The sequence below is a fragment of the Orcinus orca genome, chromosome 11 (genome assembly GCF_937001465.1).
Source record: "Orcinus orca chromosome 11, mOrcOrc1.1, whole genome shotgun sequence".
NCBI lineage: Eukaryota > Metazoa > Chordata > Mammalia > Artiodactyla > Delphinidae > Orcinus > Orcinus orca.
Genome location: NC_064569.1, coordinates 83,649,017 through 83,669,656, shown reverse-complemented (window position 1 = coordinate 83,669,656; position 20,640 = coordinate 83,649,017). Strand labels below are relative to the sequence as shown.

General features: G+C 37.3%; 1 pseudogene; it reads left to right on the top strand.

The window, feature by feature from the left end:
* Positions 1 to 2,148: 2,148 nt before the first annotated feature.
* On the top strand, positions 2,149 to 4,511 carry LOC117201133 (reticulon-3-like; annotated as a pseudogene).
* Positions 4,512 to 20,640: the final 16,129 nt, after the last annotated feature.

Below are 20,640 nucleotides of genomic sequence, written 5' to 3'. Positions count from 1 at the left end.
CTGTTGTCATCTCAGCCCCGAAACTGTGAAGAAGATTGGGACTCTCCAGTATCCATACCATAAATAAGGACATGGCTTTATTTCTAAGGCAGCATATCTGGGTTCACATTTCTCTGCAAAGAGGACATTTTTACTCCTTATATTCAGGTAAAATGTCTGTTCTTTTCTGAATTGAAAATTAATGCTTTGGGACTTCCCTGGTGGTACCGGGTGTCCACCTGCCAATGCAGGGGACATGGGTTTGATCCCTGGTCCAGGAAGATCCCACATGCTATGGAGCAACTAAGCCCATCCGCCACAACTACTGAGCCTGTGCTCTGGAGTCCGTGAGCCACAACTACTGGAGCCTGCATGCTGCAACTACTGAAGCCCACACACCTAGAGCCTGTGGTCCAACAAGAGAAACCACCACAACAAAGGGTAGCCCCTGCTCTCCGCAACTAGAGAAAGCCTGCGCTCAGCAACAAAGACCCAACACAGCCAAAAAAAAATTTTTTAATAATTAAATATTTTAAAAAAAGAAAATTAATGTTTTGGTTCTGTGGCTTGCACCTCCCCATCCTCTGCTCCTTCAGACTAAGAAGTCTTTCTCAAGATCTTAAATATCTCCAGATATAGAAAATTCCCCTTTTTGGCCCTGGTTGTTAGATTAAAAGCATTAAAAGTCCATGTGAACTATCATTACATATTGCATAGGACAGGGAACAAAGGCACTAGAACTTAGTTAAAATCATTCTGCAACATGGGCCAAAGCTGGAACTGCATCTCAAGGTTCTTAATCTTTCACCTACTCTGTTTGCAAACATCCTTGTTCACATTCACTTTCTTGATGTGCACCTTTCTTATGACATCTCTAATCACATCCTAGTTCTTCTAAGCCATGAGAGTATTCCAAAAATAATAATATTTTCTATAATGTCTTCATGCTAACTATCATGTATCACCCAGATGTCACCTGGTCATATCCATCCCACAGGTAGCTAGGTGCAATGAGTTTAAGCCTCCAATTCTAGTCTGCAGAAATCCAAACTTCTTAAGATCTCTTCTGTTCAGTTCCCCATTATGTCAATTCAGAAGTAAAACTCATCCTCTTCATTAATTCTCATAGAAAAGCCTCCATTCACATAAAACACAAGTTTTGCTGAATATATAGGGACCACAAGGAAGGATCATAGCTTGCACCACAGAGCAAACATCTTATCAACCATTCTTCTTCACTAGAGTCCTTTCTAGCAATCCCACCACTAGGGATTCCCCTGCTGGCCCTTAACATAAGCAGCACCTAACTTCACATCTTTCCATAAATTTTTCTCTATTCTTACTCTTCTCCCTCTCCAGAAAACTCAGACCCTGGAGGTTTCACTTTCTCCCTCCAAGGCATTTTTTCCAGACAAATACTGCTTTGTCTTTTTGTCTTTGGGGGGCTGCACCTTTGATCTACTGAACCAGGATCTACTGAACAATCTCCCTAAATAATTTTTAGGCACACAAAATCACTGCCTTATAATTTAAGGACTAGGGGGAAAAAAACCCCAAAAACACTAAAGCTGTTACAAATTTAATTAAATCCAAGCTGTAAGAATGACAGTTTGGTTTCATGCAGCACCTGAAAAGACTTTAGAATTATTTTGACACAGGACAAAGTAAATACTAGTGTCATTTTAGTAGAAGGAACACCAGACTAGGAGTCAAGGCTAATGTGTGACCTTGAGCAAGTTACTTAACATCTCTGGACCTCAGGTTCCTAGGGGAAAATACTGTTTTCCCTACTTAACTCCAAGGACTATTTGAAGGATAAAATGAGATCATGTATGTGAAAACACTTGTAGGAGGAGGGGAAAATAAATAGCTCTCTACAACTGCTAGGTATTATTTCAAAGTCCTGCTTGGGCCTGGAAAATATCAATCTTCTGCATGTTACCAGTGTGCTAGTAAGGCAGCCTGTGGAGTTTCTCAAGAAGCCTGTAGGATCCAAGTTAGGCAGCTCATTGCTCAGGCTGAGTAGCCAGAGAGGGGAATTCTTGATTCAGAACAGCATCTGTTAGTGATTAAGGTTTCAGAGGCATGTGCCTGAACTGAAGGCAATGCTACAGAATTTGTCATAGCAGCAGTCCCAGTTGTAAAACAGATTCCATCCTTAAAGTGGATATGAAAGGTAAACACGAGAGCATTATTCTGCAAAATCACATGAAACAAGACGGTGCTTGTTTAATGTCCCCCACGGCACACGCACAAGCACATGTGAGGGGAAACAACAACAGGCAGAGGCTTAGGTGAAAGAGAGATCCCCAAGCAACAACCACCACCATCAAACTCAGAAGAGCTCACTTGTATTCTATTAACTGCACATTATATTTGCAAAGTGGGTCTCTTTGGCATTCACTCTCTGACATGTTCTTCCTTGAAAACAAGTTTGTTCAAAAAAAAAAAGAATCCGAAAAAAAAAAAAAAGTATTCCCATATCCAAAGATCACTATGAATTCTGTCTGTCAGAGATCGAACTACAGTTAAAGCAAGCATGTTTACTATAACTCAGAAGACATGATGGACTTTGAACAAAGTCCAAAGATCTAGGCCTGGTGTGAAGATTGATCCTAGCACTTCTAGGTGGGCCAGGTGACTGAGAAGTTCTGAGAGTGATTGGGGTGAAAGAAGAGTGGAGGTAGAGTGAGACCCCAAGGTTTTTATTAGTGTTATTTTGTGAAAGTGTGCATTTTCTAACTATAAATGGAGATGTATGTGTGTGCTCGAGTTGAACTTAGAAAGCTTGGAGAGGGGTCTGTTTAAAAATTTAAAGAAAAAGTCAAGACTAGCAGTTTAAGGTGGGTCAGAATTTACTGGTCAAGCTATAAATTTCAGGTATGGAATGTACGGAAAAAGAAACATGATGTCCCACACCAGGGGAGAGTCCTGGTTTTTATGGGGAACACCTTGAACATACCCAGAAAATCAGCAACTCGAATGGCCTGGCTGGTTTAAGTTCAGTTTTTCTGGGAGCACTTGAAGAGAAAGCAGGGAGAGCTGTACCTATGCCCAAAGCAAGTGACCAATAAGAAAACAGAATAAGAAGCAAAAGCTGACTGTATGATAGATGGATCTAAGGATGATCTTAGCACAAGAAAGCTGCTCCAGGAAAGCAGAGCACTGAGCCTGTAGGCCAGTCATTGAGGCCAAAGGAGGAACAGAGGAGACGAACCATAGCCATTTCTATTTGGTTAGAAGGGTATTTGTTGGTTTGTCTGTTTGCTTGTTTTCCATCAGGAAATGAATGGTCACCTTGTAAACTAAATCTGGCCATAAACCACTTAAATCCATCTTACAGAAACTGCTTCTTTAGGTCATGAAACAGGCTAAAAAATAAAGTTGTGGAAAGCAGCAGAAAGATCATTTAGCTAGGACTGAAAAGACCTGGGTTCTAGTCCAAGTTCTGCCAGTCGCTGGCTGAGGTGGTGTTTCAGGTGGGGCATTTAGCTTATGTATCTTCTGGAAGCCTGCAGTGGTGGTGGGGGGAGGTTTAGTGGGAGGGGGTAAGGAGAGATGGAAAGATGATCTCCAAGGTTCCATCCAGTGAAAACAGTCATGGTTCCAGTTAGCATATAAAATAATTGAGGAAGTCTGGAAGGCTATATATCAAAACATTACTAGAATCTACCTCAGGGGAATGGGATTAGGGCAGGGGCAGAGAGACAAAAGGAAACAATTAGGGAACCCTTTCAGTGGGGAAAAATGCAAAGGGATAAGGGATTTTTAAGTGAAATATTAAATAAGAAAAGTTCTAGTTAACATATAAAATAATAGAGAAAGTCTGGAAGGCTATATATCAAAACATTACTAGTAGTCAGAGTATAAGCACGAACCAGAAGGAGTGAAGGGACTTGGGAGAGCCGACAGTGTGATTATTTTATTTCCCCTCTTTCTCCCCTGCCCTCCTTGGAAAAGCCCATGGTAGAGCCATTGGAAGCCAGTCAATTCCATCTAAATCCTCTTTGTCCTCTGGGGCCCAACCTTCCACACCTAGTGATAGGGGGAGGGGACACGGGAGGGAGTTGCCTGGGAACCTGCTCTGTAGCCTCCTTTGCAATGCACCGTCTGATTTTTCTGGCACAAGGTGAAGAAAGATGAGCTTGGTTCTTGCTCCACACTGATAGTGCTACTTACCCTGGAGATTTCAGCATCATCACTGTGGCTTCTTACATCATCCTGGCTCTCCTCTTTGTCACCATCAGCTTCAGGGTCTACAAGTCTGTCATCCAAGCTGTACAGAAGTCAAAAGGCCATGTAAGCAAGCTATTTTCAGAAGTTTTCCATAATTAAGAGTGACCCCATCAACAGGGGCCCAAAGCCCATCATGTGTTTCTTTCTGGTGAAAGATCTGGCTGTCTTCATGTGGCAAATGACCAATGTTAGTGCAGTTCCAATGGAATCATCCTTCTAATCTTTGCTGAACTGTAAGTTTTCAGTGTTCCAATGAAAAGTACAGACCCCAGACGGATTACTACATTGTGTCGTGAGAATCAGACCAAGTCAGTTGTTGAAGGACCCAAGGAACATTCTCTGGCATTACAAAGAAAAAAAAAATAAGAAGCACATGGAAATTAAAAATTCAGCAGTTACTAAATCACCATTGAACAGTTATAACACTGCACTTGTACCATGAGGGAATATGTCCAGTGTTCACTTCCAAACCCTTTTAATCTGATGTTTTCTCACCTTCTTTCTCTTTACTTTCCATACCAGCCTCCAGAATGTGTTAGATTGAAAAGGAATTGATATCTTTGAAATTAAAAGAATATGATTCAAATTAGTAAGTAACCAGAATCTCTAAGGATGGTGGAGCTTTTGCCTGTGGCTTGAAGAGGCAAAGGGTGAAGATAAACACAAAAATGAAAGACAAAACACACCTCTCCAGCTCATCTATCTAATACCCAAGTATTGGGTTTTAAGCCAATTTCTCACAAGAGTTTTGTGCTTATTTTCCATTTAAGGAATTATGATTACAAAAAACTTTATTTGGGAGTGGAATAATGACTATCTAGTTGACTTTTATTTATTCCTTGGACTATTCTTACCCTCCTCTGACCTCATCTCCCTGTCTCATATAATATGAGCAACTATTCCTATTATCATCTGTCTTCTCCCACCTCACTGATACAAATAACTTTCAATTCTATTAATAACTCATAGGTGATACTGATAATCCCTGAATCCCAAAATACCATCTGATAAATGAGATCGGAAAAAGAAAGTTGGCCCACTGAGCTGACCACCACTCCCTTCCCACTCCCACTTAGGAAATGAAAAGCTCCACCATTTGGGAAGGTGGTTTCTGTTTCGTTTCCTCTGGACATGAGTTCTGAGCTTGAGTACGAGAAAGGTGCTTCCTACCTTCTTCCCTACCTACCTCAAGCTTAACAGACAAGGCTGTGCTTTTCTTAGGAAATTAAATGTCTGTAATTTCTATAAAAATAATATTAGTAGTTGCCTCTGGGTAAATGGACATGCACGCAGTTCACTGAAAGTTATTTGAGAGGGTATATGTTAGTAATTATAGTCAGGTGATTCATGATTCGGAAAAGGGCTTAGAGAAGAATTTCTAGATGCTCTGTCCCTGATAAAGAAAAAATACCTACAAAGTGAGAAAAAAAAAAAACATAAAAAGATGTAGAAAAATGGTGGAGTAGATCTAATAAAATAAGTAAATATATTCTCAGCCTCTTTGAGTTGATGATGCTCTTATGCCTAGTTTGAAACTTCATTTACCTTTGAAGCCCAAGGGATGAGACTAAATAAAAAAGACAAGGTCAACAATCTGGTCCACACCAACACTAATTCTGAATCGAAGATGTCGTATGTGGTTGATTAAGGGGGATGTAATTTAAAGATATGAATCCCTAAGCTTATCAAGCCTAGAAAAACAATAATTAAACACATGTTCTAATAACACTTAAAGGAAAAAAATCTCATGAAGCCCATGTAGCTGAGCACTGCCCTAATCTAACTTTTTCCTTTTCACGGGGTCACAGAACCCACAGAGGCAGAAACGAATGGGTTTTGTATAACCCTGGCCTTCATCTAGAGCCTAATTATTTGTTCTCAGAAACTCAAACCACTTCACTATACACAAGCAGGCCAGAAAGTTTGCAGGTAGAGCTGAGCCAAAGAGTCTGGTTTGGTTATGTGAGCCAAAACACGAGTCAACCCATTTGAGCTGACTAGACACATAGGCAAAAGAAAATACAAAAATTTATATATGTGTGTGTGTACTCGTACATGTTGGTCTGTGTTGTGTTTGTGTGAATGGTCACTGGGGCTGACAGGGAGTAATGACAGAGTCTTTTCTCTGGCTTGTCTTTTCCTTGGCTCATCTTTACTGTCGGAGGCAGAGCAGCAGTGCTAGATCCCGACTGCCTTAAATTAAATGCCTACCTCATTTCTTGACAAGCAGGAATAGAAATTGCAGTACTCTTTATTATTTCTGCTGCTGACGAAACTCTTTGAGAGGTGCCCCAGCCCCACTTAAAGCATCTTTCTTCTAACCCAAACAGCCTTCCAAGATTCTGTGTAGTACCTGCACCAAGAAAGTTATTATTCATTTATTCAATAAATTTATTAAATAAATGCTTGACCTTCCAGTTACATTGAACTGTGCTAAGCACTGTGAGAATAAAATAAGCAAGTAAAAAAAATGAATAACACAAAATTATAAAATCTAAATGTAGGATAAGAAAAGTTTGTTAATAATCTAATGTTTCCTTTAAAAACAGCACAATACAAATCTCTCTTTCAAATATATATACATAGACATAGGTATAGGTATAAATATAAATATATAGATACAGATGAGAGATACAGATAAATAACTTTCCCTGCTACATAAGGATTTTCTTTCTGTATCCATTTAGAAGTTTTTGCACACAGAGGTCTGGCCCTGGACAAAATAGTGAAGTGGGTGGCCTTCACCTTCAGGACTTCCCAACATTCCTGTAGCTTTTCCGTCCTCTCAGGGTCCATTTTCCTCATGATTACCCTGGCTGCCAAGGGTACTCTACTGTACCTCTTAACTCAGGAGTCCACTGTGGTCCTTGCAAATTCCCTTTCTTCCCATCTCCACTTTCCAAAGTGTGCAGCTCTGTGAGGATGGTTATTCAGATATACCAATTTTGCTAGATTACCAGAAGGCAGCATGGTGTGGTTATAAGCATTGGTCCTGGATTGAGCTAAGAGAACTCTGTGGAATCCTGGCTCAAATACTTATCAGTTCTGTGATCTTAAACAGCTTGCTTAACTTCATGTCCCAGTTTTCTTTTTTTTCTTAAATATTTATTTATTTAGGCTGTGCCAGGTGTTAGTTGCGGCACACAGGATCTTCTTTGCAGCATGAGGACTTCTTAGTTGTGGCATGCAGCCTTCTTAGTTGCTGCCTGCCTGTGGAATCTAGTTCCCCGACCAGGGATCGAACCTGGGTCCCCTGCATTGGGAGCACAGAGTCTTCCCCACTGGACCACCAGGGAAGTCCCCCAGTTTTCTTTTAGGTAAGATTGGGTAAAGGGGGATGGTGGCTAATAACACATTTCATCTAATTTATGATGCCTTCTATTGTCAGTCTCACCATGATTTTACAAGCCATGAGGAAAGAAAAGAATGTTCTAAATTATGCTTGTAAGACACCACTGATTCTAAGATACATTCCAATTTCAATGTCAAAATGTGAAAAAAAATACATCTTAAAAATGATTATATACAATAGTATCAACCTCATAAAGGTATGCTAAGCATTAACTAAGATTTAAGCACTTGAATATTAGCTAATATTATTAAGGTGTTACTCCTGCCAGATAATAAAGTTCATTTTAACAAGGGCTCTTTAAACACAATATACAGAGCCACTCAGGGCAGGGTCTGGGGGCTTAGAGCCAATGGAAACGTACCTTTGGGGTGGCTTAGACTTTTTGAGGCCCTCATTCAGGTCACACATCTTGCAAGTTATTTGTAGGATTGTTCCTACTCAAAATCTAGTGACACAAATCTGGGATCAGAACTTTTATCACAGTTTAGACAGATTTATCCCTCCATTAAACAGTCAAACTTTTCAAAGGCTTTCCTAATGAGCTGAAGTTTATAGCTGCCCCCCAACAAATCACTTTCCAGGCTTCCTAGCTTTGTGACACTCTTTAAGTCTGGAAGTTTAGTCAAAGCACCTATGACCATTTATCCTCAATATTCTAATTTCTGTCATTTGATGTGTTGAGTTGAAAAAAAAATGTACAAGTACAAAACAGGAAAGAACATCTTTTTACCACCAGAAAACAGTTATCTTTCAGATGAGTAACATTATAGAACAAGAATATTTTAGCAAGCACTCTGAATGACATAAATTCCATACATTTATTTATAAATCTAACTTTGTCACCTTTATGTTAAATTCAACACAGAAAATCTAAAGATGACACTCATCCAGAAATTGGATATGATGTACATAACAAATGTAATACCCATAGAATGTTCTATAAAGCATCGTTCCTTTATAGGTCTTCAGTTTAGTCTGCAGCTTGATAACTTGTTTATGCCAACATGCCTGTCTACTAAGTAGCATACTGACAATGTTGATGTGATTTGTCCAATGATCTGAATACTAGTGCAACAGTTGACAATATCTTGCCACAACTGTATAATTTCACAAAAGCTTTCATCTCCATCTTGCCAAAAATTTAGTGTCTATTTATAACTAGTCAACCATTTTCAGTGAGTTAGTCCTTTTGCATGTCTTACATGAACAATATGCTATGATCTAAGTTGGTTAATGAGATAGACTAAAACCCTTCATAGACCTTTGCTCAAAGTAAGCCGATCAATTACTTAAGACCCAAGACCTGAGTGATACTGACTAACATCCACCTGCTCAGGCAGAATTTAGGAATAGCACATACAAAAACCAGTTATTCCAATTTGCAACACAAGTCTGGAATCTTAGTCATCCTACACTCAGCACTTCCTTCTGCTGTACTACTCACGTGGAGTATTTGTTTATATTCTAGGCTCTCCTATTAAACAATATACTTCCTTGAAGACAGAAATTGTACCTTATTCATCTTGGTACATTTATTTACCCTTTCTTCTTCCTTTCCACGATGTTTCATACCTGGTGGAAACTTAAACTTTGTTAAATTATACATCTCAAACCTTCTACAAATTGATTGTACAGTGGACCCTTGAACAATGCAGGGGTTAAGGATGCTGACCCCCCATGCAGTTGAAAATTCATGTATAACTTTTGATTCCCCCAAAACTAAACTACTAATAGCCTACTGTTCACCAGAAACCTTATCAATGACATAAATAGTTGATTAACATATATTTTGTATGTTATATGTATTATATACTGTATTCTTACAATAAAGTAAGCTAGAGAAAAGAAAATGTTATTAAGAAATCATAAGGAAGAGAAAATACATTTACAGTACTATACTGTATTTATTGATACTATAAGTTTATTTCATCTGTGTACAAGATGAAATCATCTGTCTGTCAGTATGTACATCAATATTGTCTTAGGGCTTCCCTGGTGGTGCAGTGGTTGAGAGTCCGTCTGCCGACGCAGGGGACACGGGTTCGCGCCCTGGTCCGGGAAGATCCCACATGCCGTGGAGCGGCTAGGCCCGTGAGCCATGGCCGCTGAGCCTGCGCGTCCGGAGCCTGTGCTCCGCAACGGGAGAGGCCACAACAGTGAGAGGCCCGTGTACCGCAAAAAAAAAAAAAAAAAAAAAAAAAAAATTGTCTTATATAATATAAAACATTGTAGATATTTATGTATTACTAACACTAGGTATCAAAAATAAAAATATATTATGAAAAATAAATTCATATTTATTTACAGGTATAACTGAATTCATGAATTGATAATGAAGCAGCAATATGATTGCTTTATGCTAGCCTAGTATAATCGATAAGATTGCTTCACAGTAGCCTAGCCTCTATGCTAATGAATGAATCATTATAAATTTTTTATGGCATACAGTATTACAGTTATATTCATAATACAGTTTTGGAAACATTGTTATATTTTTTTAAAAGCACTTACCTGTTATAATAGGCTGACATGCAGTTTCTCCAGTTACGAGAGAGAGAGAGGCATACTGTACAGTAATATAATTCTTTGAAAGCAAAGTGATAAAACAGTAAAAAAACTAATACTTTATTAATTTTATGTTAAATATCACTCAACTTATGCCTATGTAATGATAGACTAGTATCTATATATATTTTATGCATTCATGACATACATAACTTTTTTCTTATTTTTTAAAATATTTCTAGTCTATGTGGTTTATCTGAGAGTTTTTCAAATTCTTGCAAATTTCCAAAAATTTTTCAATATATTTATTGAAAAAAATCTGTGTGTAAGTGGACCCATGCAGTACAAACTTGTGTTGTTCAAGGGTCAACTGTACATCAAGAAAAAAAAAAATACACTCATTAGTCTACACCAAGTTCTTGAAATTAAAGGTCTAGAAGGACTCAACAATGAATCTACTTTCAAGCTTCTCCTGGTAGAGAAGCCTTGAGTAGAGTAGAGAACATGCCATGTAGAACTATAACTAATTTGTCACAAACAGCTTTCATTAACTCAAAGATTTTTTTCTTGATACCCAGCTATTGTAGATTGAAAAGGTCCTATAAAAGGATTGTAAATATAAAGCCCTTCCAAGATAATGCTGGTTTAGGAACGCTACTCAGAACTCCCCCTAGACCATCAGTCCTCCAAAGAGATAGCTATGCCTGCAAGAAACTATGGAGCAGTCTGCTCCCTGCTGGTAAGACTCAAGTCAATCAGCTAAATTAGAGAAATACCCTAGAAATTGACACTGGGATCAAGGAACTGGAAGGACCTTAGAGATCATCTAATGATTCTAGCCAACACCCTCATTTTACAAATGAGTAATTTAAGCCCCAAACTAGCTGCATGACTTGACCAAGTTCAGAAAACTTATCAGAGGCAGAAACATGGAGAACCCAGGGGGCTGAATTTATAAAAATATTTTTATTGGGGTGAATATTTAACCCTATTTGACCAGGACACAAATTGATAAAGTTATCTCCCGAACATGTTATATATGTCAAAAATAATACACTCTGCTGAGTTTGATGTCACAGAATAACATCAATCCAATGTCAAATAATAGGCTCTGCACATAAACCTACTCACAATAACAGGGCTCCAGGAGATAATTCCTCAACTCTTGCACTACTTGTGCTGATCCTACTCTGAAGTATTTCTCCCCAACTTCAACTATTACTTACATACAGATGATATCAAAACCTTTATTACTAGTCCTGAACTTTGTCTGTCTATCTCTCACAAAACTGAGCCCTGCATTTTCAACTGCTTACTAAAGAACATGCCATCATCTCAAGAGCAATTAACCTAAAACGAAACCTATTTTTCTCCCCCAACCCCAACCTAAGCAATTTTCCCATTTCTCATTTATGATAATGTTTTGCAACCATTCTCCCTGATACCCAGGTCTCAAATCACACACTAAACCAAAAGATGACATCTTATGTTGTCCCTTTCTTCCCATATCAAATAATCTCACAGTTACATTGATTCTTCTTTCTCTTCCTAATGATGTTTTCCTTTTACATTTTCCTTTCCGCTACTGTACACTAGACATTATCATATTTTTTTAGGCAAGTGAAAAACTTTTCTAATCAATTGTCCTACCTTCAGCCACTCCCTTTTCCATCTATTCTACCTATTACTACCAGCATTATCTTCCTAAAACATTACTTCACGATTTCATTCCCCATTTCAAAAATTTAGAATCACTCCTTATAACTATCAGATAAAACCCAGAGTCCTTGGCTAGACTTCCAAACTCTGGTTTCATCCTACATTTCAAGCTCTAATTCTTCTATATTAATTCTCCCTGTATAAACCGTGTATTTTCAAGTCTCTGATGCCTCGATTCCTCACATCTGAAACACCCTGCTTAACTTTGCCCCAAATTTGTATACCCTTCAAAAGCCAAGACAAATCTCATATCCTCTGTGAATCCTCTGACCATCTCCATCTAGAAATGATTATTTCCTTGTTTGGGACTGACTGTCCCTGACACTTAGTAGGCATTTAACACTCAGATTTATTTCATTTCTTCAACCATTGGTTCACTCCTTAAGCACAGGACTCAACACAGAGTATTTATTGATTGCCCCATTAATAGCTTTGATAAATATTCAGAACCAAAGTTTTAAATGTTAAATTATTAAAGAGTGTTATGCTCCTATAGTTCCACTGTTAACTGTAATCATTATGGCATCACTATTTGTTTGGAAAATAGTTCTAGGGAATCTCCAAATTTTGAAAAGCTAACTAGATATATTTACATTCTAAGAAACAGACCCACTTCCTGTAGTTCTAAAGTTCAAACATAAAGAAGAAAAGGAGTTAATTGTTGATGTCATTAAAGCATAACATTTTAATAATATTTTAACAGAAACACAAAAAAGAAAAATTTCAAGTTATAACAGATATCATTAACCACAGTTCATCGGCTTGTGACTCATATCTGATTTCATGTGAATTAGTTCAAATTTCATAGTAACATGATTCCATGTAATAGCAGAAACAATCACTTAAAAGGATGGTGAATGCTTAATATAATCCAACTAAAATCATTAACTAAATGTATTCCCAATTAAGAGAACCAGCCAGTTTGATGAGAATATGGTTACTTTCGGGAATATTTATGCTATTTGCCAACTGGAACCTTGTCAGCTTAGTCACTTAATGGGCCAAATCAAAGTCTCTACATAAATAAGAAAATGCATACTTTATTAAATTCTCAGTATCTCTGAGTACTCTGAGGCCCCAAATCTTTCTAAAATCCTTTGAGACTGTGTGCTTCAGAACTTCAGCAGGTCCCTGTGATTCTTGACCCCTCCAGGCTGTCTTCCACATCTGCAGAGCCTGAGGCTTGACCTCATTTTGCTCTGCAGTATTTGTTAAGTGAACATCTATAAACAAGGTGAGATACTCTGTTGGGTAGGTTTAGGAATCAACTGATTTCTAAATTATTTCAGAATAAATCCTTTCTTGTATTTTTGTTCTAAGATGTTTTCATTGTTGATTATAGACTGGTCCATAAGATATTTGAGGACAATTTTATTTTCTATGTTGTATACCCCTGCCTGAAATATATTCTCCTGTGCCGAACATAATGAAGGCACTCAAGAAACAGTCATTAAATTGAATTCTTATCCCTGGAATAAATAAATGGTATCCAAGGAGGATAGGGTCTAAATTATTGGGCTGTCTTTGAAGTGGAAAATTTGTTTCAGAAGTCAACTAGGTAAAGAACTACAGTTGTTCTCCTGGGATGACTTTTGAAATGAAAGCTGACCATGAGGGAGATCACTATGACAGGCCTTAACCCTGTTGGATTTAATCACCTATGAAAGATCTTTCCCTGTTGTGCACATCAGGAGGCTTATAAATTGGATGCAGGCAACTCAACTGCTTTCGAAAGTGAGCTCTCTCTCAAGAAATTGGAAAGAATGGTTTCGTGATTCCTATAGTAAGAGGAGCTGCCACAGTTAAATAGCAGCGCTTGGGGTTAGGTAGGCCCCCTTTCCCAGGCAGATTCCCCAGTAAGTGTTTTTGTTTCTTGGTTTTGTTAAAATAAGATCCAAGTTATGGTTTCATAATTTCCCCGTCACTAGCCCTGAAATGAAGTTACTACAGCCCTTAAACTGGAATGGCTCCACTAGCTGCATAGCAAACCTTTGTCCAAGATTCAAACCAAACTGAATGTTTGAGGGTTTGGGTTGTTTTGAGTTTTCTAAACTTCAAGCTTAAATTTTCATGAACCTTATTGCACTTCCTGATCTTTTCTGGGAGAGAGAGTGGAAAAACTGACCTCTTTGGTGCCAGTGTGAGAAGCGGCCCTCCAAGCATTGTAACAAGCTGCAGGGAGAGAAGACAGGCCTAGATAGGAATATAGTAAGATGGTCAACTCTGGAACTAATCTTTTAAAAACTTTCTCTGAAGGCTTCTCTTATATTCTACTCTCCTAATACCTACCACTTGATTAAAACATTCAGTGGCAAAACTGGAGTGCAAAGTTTCTAAAAACCATAGCATAATGAAAAAAACAAGCCAGCAATTTTAGTTCAGACCTGAAATAAAATAGCTATTACCTATCATAACAATCATAAGTAAGAATTAAACAAACATGGCAACATCCTCAATGTCATCTTGGAAAAAGAACTGAATAGAAAAGAGAGGGGTGCCCAGATTTAAGCCTTTGGACTTGGAAGACTCATTGAAATCTACAGACCCCTGGAAACAGAGTAGAACTGTATGAGGAAAAGAAGTGCAAAGAGTAAAGGAAGTAGGAGAAGTAAGACTTCATGGCAGAATTATCTGCTGTGGTGAAGACAATGTAAGCCATGGCTCAGACATGCAATCAAGAACTGTGTCATTCTCAGCAAGTGTACTGCAGTCTACTCCCGGCTTGGGGGAATGCCAACTCAGGGATCAACTCCATCAATGAGAGCTCCAGAGTTCCATAATGATGGTCAAGAGAGAGTTTCAAGGAAGATTGACCCCCTCCAAAATCAAGGATGAAAAGGGCAACTGTAACCACAACATCACTAGTACTGTCTCATTTTTCATCACTATGATGATAAGTTGCTCATACAGAAATCCACACTGTAGCTAAATACAAAGTCAAATGCATCTGAAGTCGCCATGAACTTTTGCTTAATAAACAAACATCATACTGACCCAGCCAGAGCCTCTCCCTTAGGAACTGTAAAGGGAGCCATTTGCAAGCAAGCCAAATTCAGAATGAGATGCTCCACAAGCCCTGCTGAACATCCTTATCTTGGAAGTACTGGGACACAGGTCTCCTCACATCTCCTGATAGAATCCCCATAACCAAATATAAACTAGATATTTCTCCAAAGAACTTAACTAGGGCAAGGCTGGTGCATTAGATTCAGATTCTTAATCTCCCTCCCACCACCAATATTAAGGAGATAAAAAAATTCTGTCATTCAAATCTTTGTGAGTATTATCTTGAACAGTCGTAATCATCTGTAACTGCTTTCTGAAGAGGAGCGTGTCCAAACAAAACTAATCATAGGGCAATCATCAGGTGTGGGGAGTTCTAGCATCATGAGGAAAGGGAAAATGCTAGTCACAGACAAAACAGGAATATTGACAATCTAGGAAGTAGATTAAATTATGCATAAGTACAAGAGGAGGGAAGTCTCTATCTGGAGCTATGGAATCATCAAGAATCAGTAACAGGATGGCCAGGAATAAAAATAAACTATGTGAGCTACCAATCTCTCCATTAAAGCGTATCCCTTATATGAATCGTGATATGATTAAAGCCAATAGGGGTGAGTTGTTTTGTTTACAGTTCATTATTTTTATATAACAAGGTTTAAGATAGAAAATTTAGAATACAGATAAGTGCAAAGAAAAGTAAATATATATAAATACTGTAATCCTACTACCCAGAAATAACACTTAATATTTTAGTGTATAATCTTTGAGACACACACACAAATAAACGAATATATGCTTGATGTTTTTAAAAGGTATCCTAAAATGGTTTTATAATTTTTTCATTAAATAACATACTGAAAACATCTTTCCATGTACACAAATGCATACCTACAATATCATCCTTAGTGACAACATAGTATGGCTATTCCATCATTTGTTCAGCCAATTTCCTATTTATGGTCATTTAAATAGTTTCTAATTTTTCAAAACACATTTTTTCAGAGATGAAAAATAAAAGTGTATTCTTGAGGTAAATTTCATGTTATATGTGTATTGTACCACAATTTTTTTTCATATTCTTTTCCATTATGGTTTATTACAGGATATTGAACGCAGTTCCCTGTGCTATACTATCGGACCCTGTTGTCTTTCCATTCTATGTATTGATATAATAGTTTGCATCTGCTAGCCCTGAACTTCCAATCCAACCCTCCCTGGCTCCCCACTCCCCCTTGGCAACCACAAGTCTGTTCCCTATGTCTGTGAGTCTGTTTCTGTTTCATAGACAAGTTCATTCTGTCATATTTCAGATTCCACATATAAGTGATATCATATGAGATCTGTCTTTTTCCTTCTGACTTACTTTGCTCCATATGATCATCTCTAGGTCCATCCATGTAGCTGCAAATGGCATTGTTTCATTCTTTTTTACGGCTGAATAATATTCCATTATATATATATATATATATATATACCACATCTTCTTTATCCATTCGTCTCTCAATGGACATTTAGGTTGTCAAAACACATTTTGTATATACCTCTTGGCATATTTTCTGGTAATTCCCTTAGAAAGGATTTCTAGATGTGGAATAGTAAAAAATACATATTGGTATTTGGTACGGATTTTCAAATTACCCCCCCAGAAATGTTAGATCAATATATATTTTCACTGGCAGCATATGAGAATTCTTATTTACCCACATTTTTACCAATCTTAGCTTTTATCATTATTCTAAACCATTGCCAATCTAATAGGAAAACTATAGGAACTTACTGGGGTTTAACTTGCATTTCTTTATTGGTAGGATGGCTTATTTTGAGTTTTGTTGTTGTTCTGCCATATAGGAACCAGATTTGAATATTTACAAGGTATAAATATATTCTCTAATAGTATACATTTGGGATTATATATAGGTCTTTTCCTATCATAAGATCATCTAACCATTTTTATGTTTCCTTCAAGTCCTTTTATAGTTTGGTTTTTCCTAGTTCAAATACTTATACATGGGCTGGATTTTCCCAAATGGACTAATAGAGTTCTAACTTCACTTTTCCCCAAATGGTCAGCCCATTTTCTTAACACCAGTCATTGAAGAAAACAAATTTCCTCATCGATTTGAATGCAGTCTTTAGCTTATACTAAATTCTAATAAATATTTGGGTACATTTCTGAGCTTTCCATTAAATTCATTTAACTATCTATTCCTGGCTCTGTAGGTACCCTACTATTTTAATTATTATAGCTTTTAAAAAAATAAGTTTTATTATCTGGAGGTAAGACCTTATTCATAACTCTTTTCTTCAAAATGTATAGGCTATTTTCTCAAGTGATCAAGCTTTTTAAAAATTATGGTTTTAATTAGGACTATGTTAAGATTTTTAATAATCTGGGGAGAATTGATATTTTCATAAACCCTCTCCATTTATTCAAGTCTTCTCTTAAATTTCTCAGTAAAAATTTGTCTTTTGTTTTAAGCTTACTTAAAGTTTCTTTTAGGTGTTTTTTTTGTTTTTTGTTTTTCTTTTGGCGGTACGCGGGCCTCTCACTGCTGTGGCCTCTCCCGCTGCGAAGCACAGGCTCCAGACGCGCAGGCTCAGTGGCCATGGCTCCAGGGCCCAGCCGCTCCACGGCATGTGGGATCCTCCCGGACCGGGGCACGAACCCGTGTCGCCTGCATCAGCAGGCGGACTCTCAACCACTGCGCCACCAGGGAAGCCCTTTAGGTATTTTATAAGTAGAATATATATTCTAAGCATACTATTTTATCACTGATAAATGGGATCTTATTTTCTATTGAGATATTCCCAGTATATAGAGATGTCAGGAGTCCCCAAGATCACCATCAAGCTCAATTGTTCACTAGGACTCCTATATAGGACTCAGAAGTTGTTATATCCATAATTATGGTTTATTACAGTGAAAGAATAGAGAGTAAAAGTAGCAAAAGGAAAGCATATGGGGCATTTCCAGAGGAAACCAGACTCAAACTTTCAGATATCCCCTCCCAGTGGAGCCACGTGGCACACACTTAATTCCTCCAGTAACAATGTGTGACAATGCAAAGTGTTGCCAACCAGGGAAGCTCTCCCAAGCAGGCTTGAGTGCTTGGGTTTTTTACTGGGGTCATTCATGTAAGCATACAGCACTTGCATCACAGACTTCAGTTACCCAAGCTCCAGATCCCAGAAAGAAAGCAGGTGTTCAGCCTAAATCACATTGTTAGCATAAACTATCTGGACAAACTGGTACAGCATGGCTCAAGGCCTCAGGTATGGAAAAACATTATTAGACAGAACATTCCAAGATCTCAGCTCCTAGGAGCCAGCCAAAGGCCAATCTTGAAAATGGGCCTTTCATAGGAAAGTGTAGGGTTTAAGCAACTCAGGCCTGCTGAGTTAACCCTTTCCTACATAACAGGAAAGCTAATGATTTTGTATATACATTGGCCAGCTATCATGCTGAAAATATTTATTTCCAATTCTTTTTGTTGGTTTTTGTAGTCTTTCTAGCTAGACATTCATATCATCTGTGAACCATAGCAATTTTGTCTCCTGCATTCTGGTAAATACCAGAGTATATTTTGTTTCTTGTTATTAATGCATTTACTGGCATTTCGGGAACAATGATGAATAACAGTGATAACAATGGGCATCAAGTCTTGTTCCTGTCTGTTTTGGAAATGTTTCAAAGTTACTCATCATATTGGTGTTGGTTTCTGACATATGTTCTCTTTCATGTTATTTCTAATTTATTTTTAAAAATTTTTTCCTGGAATTCTCTGGTGGCCCAGTGGTTAGGATTTGGCACCTTCACTGTGGGGGCCTGGATTCGATCCCTGGTCAGGGAACTAAGATCCCACAAGCCACACAGCGTGGCCAAAAAAAAAAAAAAAAAAAATTTCATGAACAGCTGAGAAATTTAATCAAATGCTTTAGGGGTATCTGTCAAGATACCCCTAAAGTCAATCACACCTAAGATACTCAAGGAAATAAAATGTGAGCTGAGAATTTTATACCCAGTAAAACCTATCTTCAATGATAAGGGGTACAAATAATTAATAAGATGCAAAAACTCAGGGAACATTATTCCCACAAGTCCTTATTGAGAAATCTATAAGAAAATTAACATCCTACAACCAAAATGAATAGAGACCCACCAACATAAGTCTAGTAATGAGCATTAAATATACATTTATTTGTAAAACTAATACTAAATGAGTGTTAGAAGAACAGAGACAGTATGTAATGGTTGTATGTTCAGGTAATGGTCAACTTTTGTACAACGCCAAAAAATGGAGGGAGCATATGCAAAAAATCACACATCTTTAAAAACTCTTCTCAGTAATTATATTGGTAGTGGAAATATTAGTAATAGCTTAATATTTTGAGACTGTTATATATAATTTAAAATGAATAAGTAACTATGAGATATTCTAATATCCTCTGTGTCCTTAAGAACTAGCATTTTTAGCAGGTAGGAAAAAGGAGATACAGATAAATACAGAAGAGGTATAGCTGAATTTGAACTGGAAGCAACAATATGACTTCATCAGATATTTTATTTAACATGCTGTGTTTATTTCCTCTATCCACTGAAGAGTCTTAGAAAAAACGATCAACCCATCAGCAATGAGCATCTCTGCTGCCCAGATTGTGGCACTGAAATTCCAATTTTCACTTCAAGACTTCTTGAAGAAATGACAAATTCCAGGTCTGGGAAAGAACTATACAAGATTAATCTGGAACATCATGTCATACCAGATAGCAAGAAAGCTATCAAAGACTCAGGAGTCCATGTAAAAAAGCTCCCATTGGCCAAAAACTAGGACAATTTGGGCTCCAAGTTGGATAATAATCTCAATGGATTGAAACACAGCAAATACACTTAAATCCATGAATTCATATTGATACTTAGAGAAAAAAAAGTAAATGACCATCTTTTGGAGGATGAAAGGGAAACAACCCATTATTTTCAACATTGTAAATAAAGGAAAATAATCAAGCATTTATCCTATATTTCTTATATACACTGTACCACTATGTAACAAAATATTAGACAAGAGGAATCATCTCTAATAAAATTATTCCAAATAATAAATGAAATTATAATTAGAATATCACCATTTTGAGCCCCCAGTTAATTGAACATCAACACCCAACAATAACACAAATAATTACGTGACTCTTGATTAGAAAAAACAAAAAAACCTTACACTATTGCCAAAGGGATCAAACACGAGTCTTATTAAGTCTCTGGATCCTACAACAAATTTGCATGAATAAGGAGGGCAATTAAATATGTTGAACTTCACCATGAGTACATAATCACCAAAATCCTGTCTGTGGGAAATTCTACAGATCAAATATTTTGGGTTTATCAACAGACAACTGTAAGAAAAAGAAAAAGATGGGGAGGAAACCTATATACTAAAAAAGACTTAAAAGACACCATTTTTTTCAATAAGCAAGACTAAATTATGATGTATAGTCATGCACACCTGAATATTCAAAGTACACAGAAATTCAAAAAACTAGTTACTGTAAAAATAGTAATAGTGGTTACTTCTAGGGGGTCACTGGGGGTTGAGGTTGAAACTGGGCATACAGGAGCTTGTGAGATGTATGAAAAAGTTCTATTGCTTTGCCTGAGTGGTAGTTATTTTATCGTATAATTCATTATAAATGTATAATTTGTATGGGTTCTCTTTTCTATATTTGTGTATTATTTTACAATAAAATAGCAAAAAAATTCACTAAATGTGTTACTTGCATATATTTTACTGGTCAAATATGAATTGCCTTTTTAAAACAGGTACTTAGCAAATGTTACTGTTGTATTT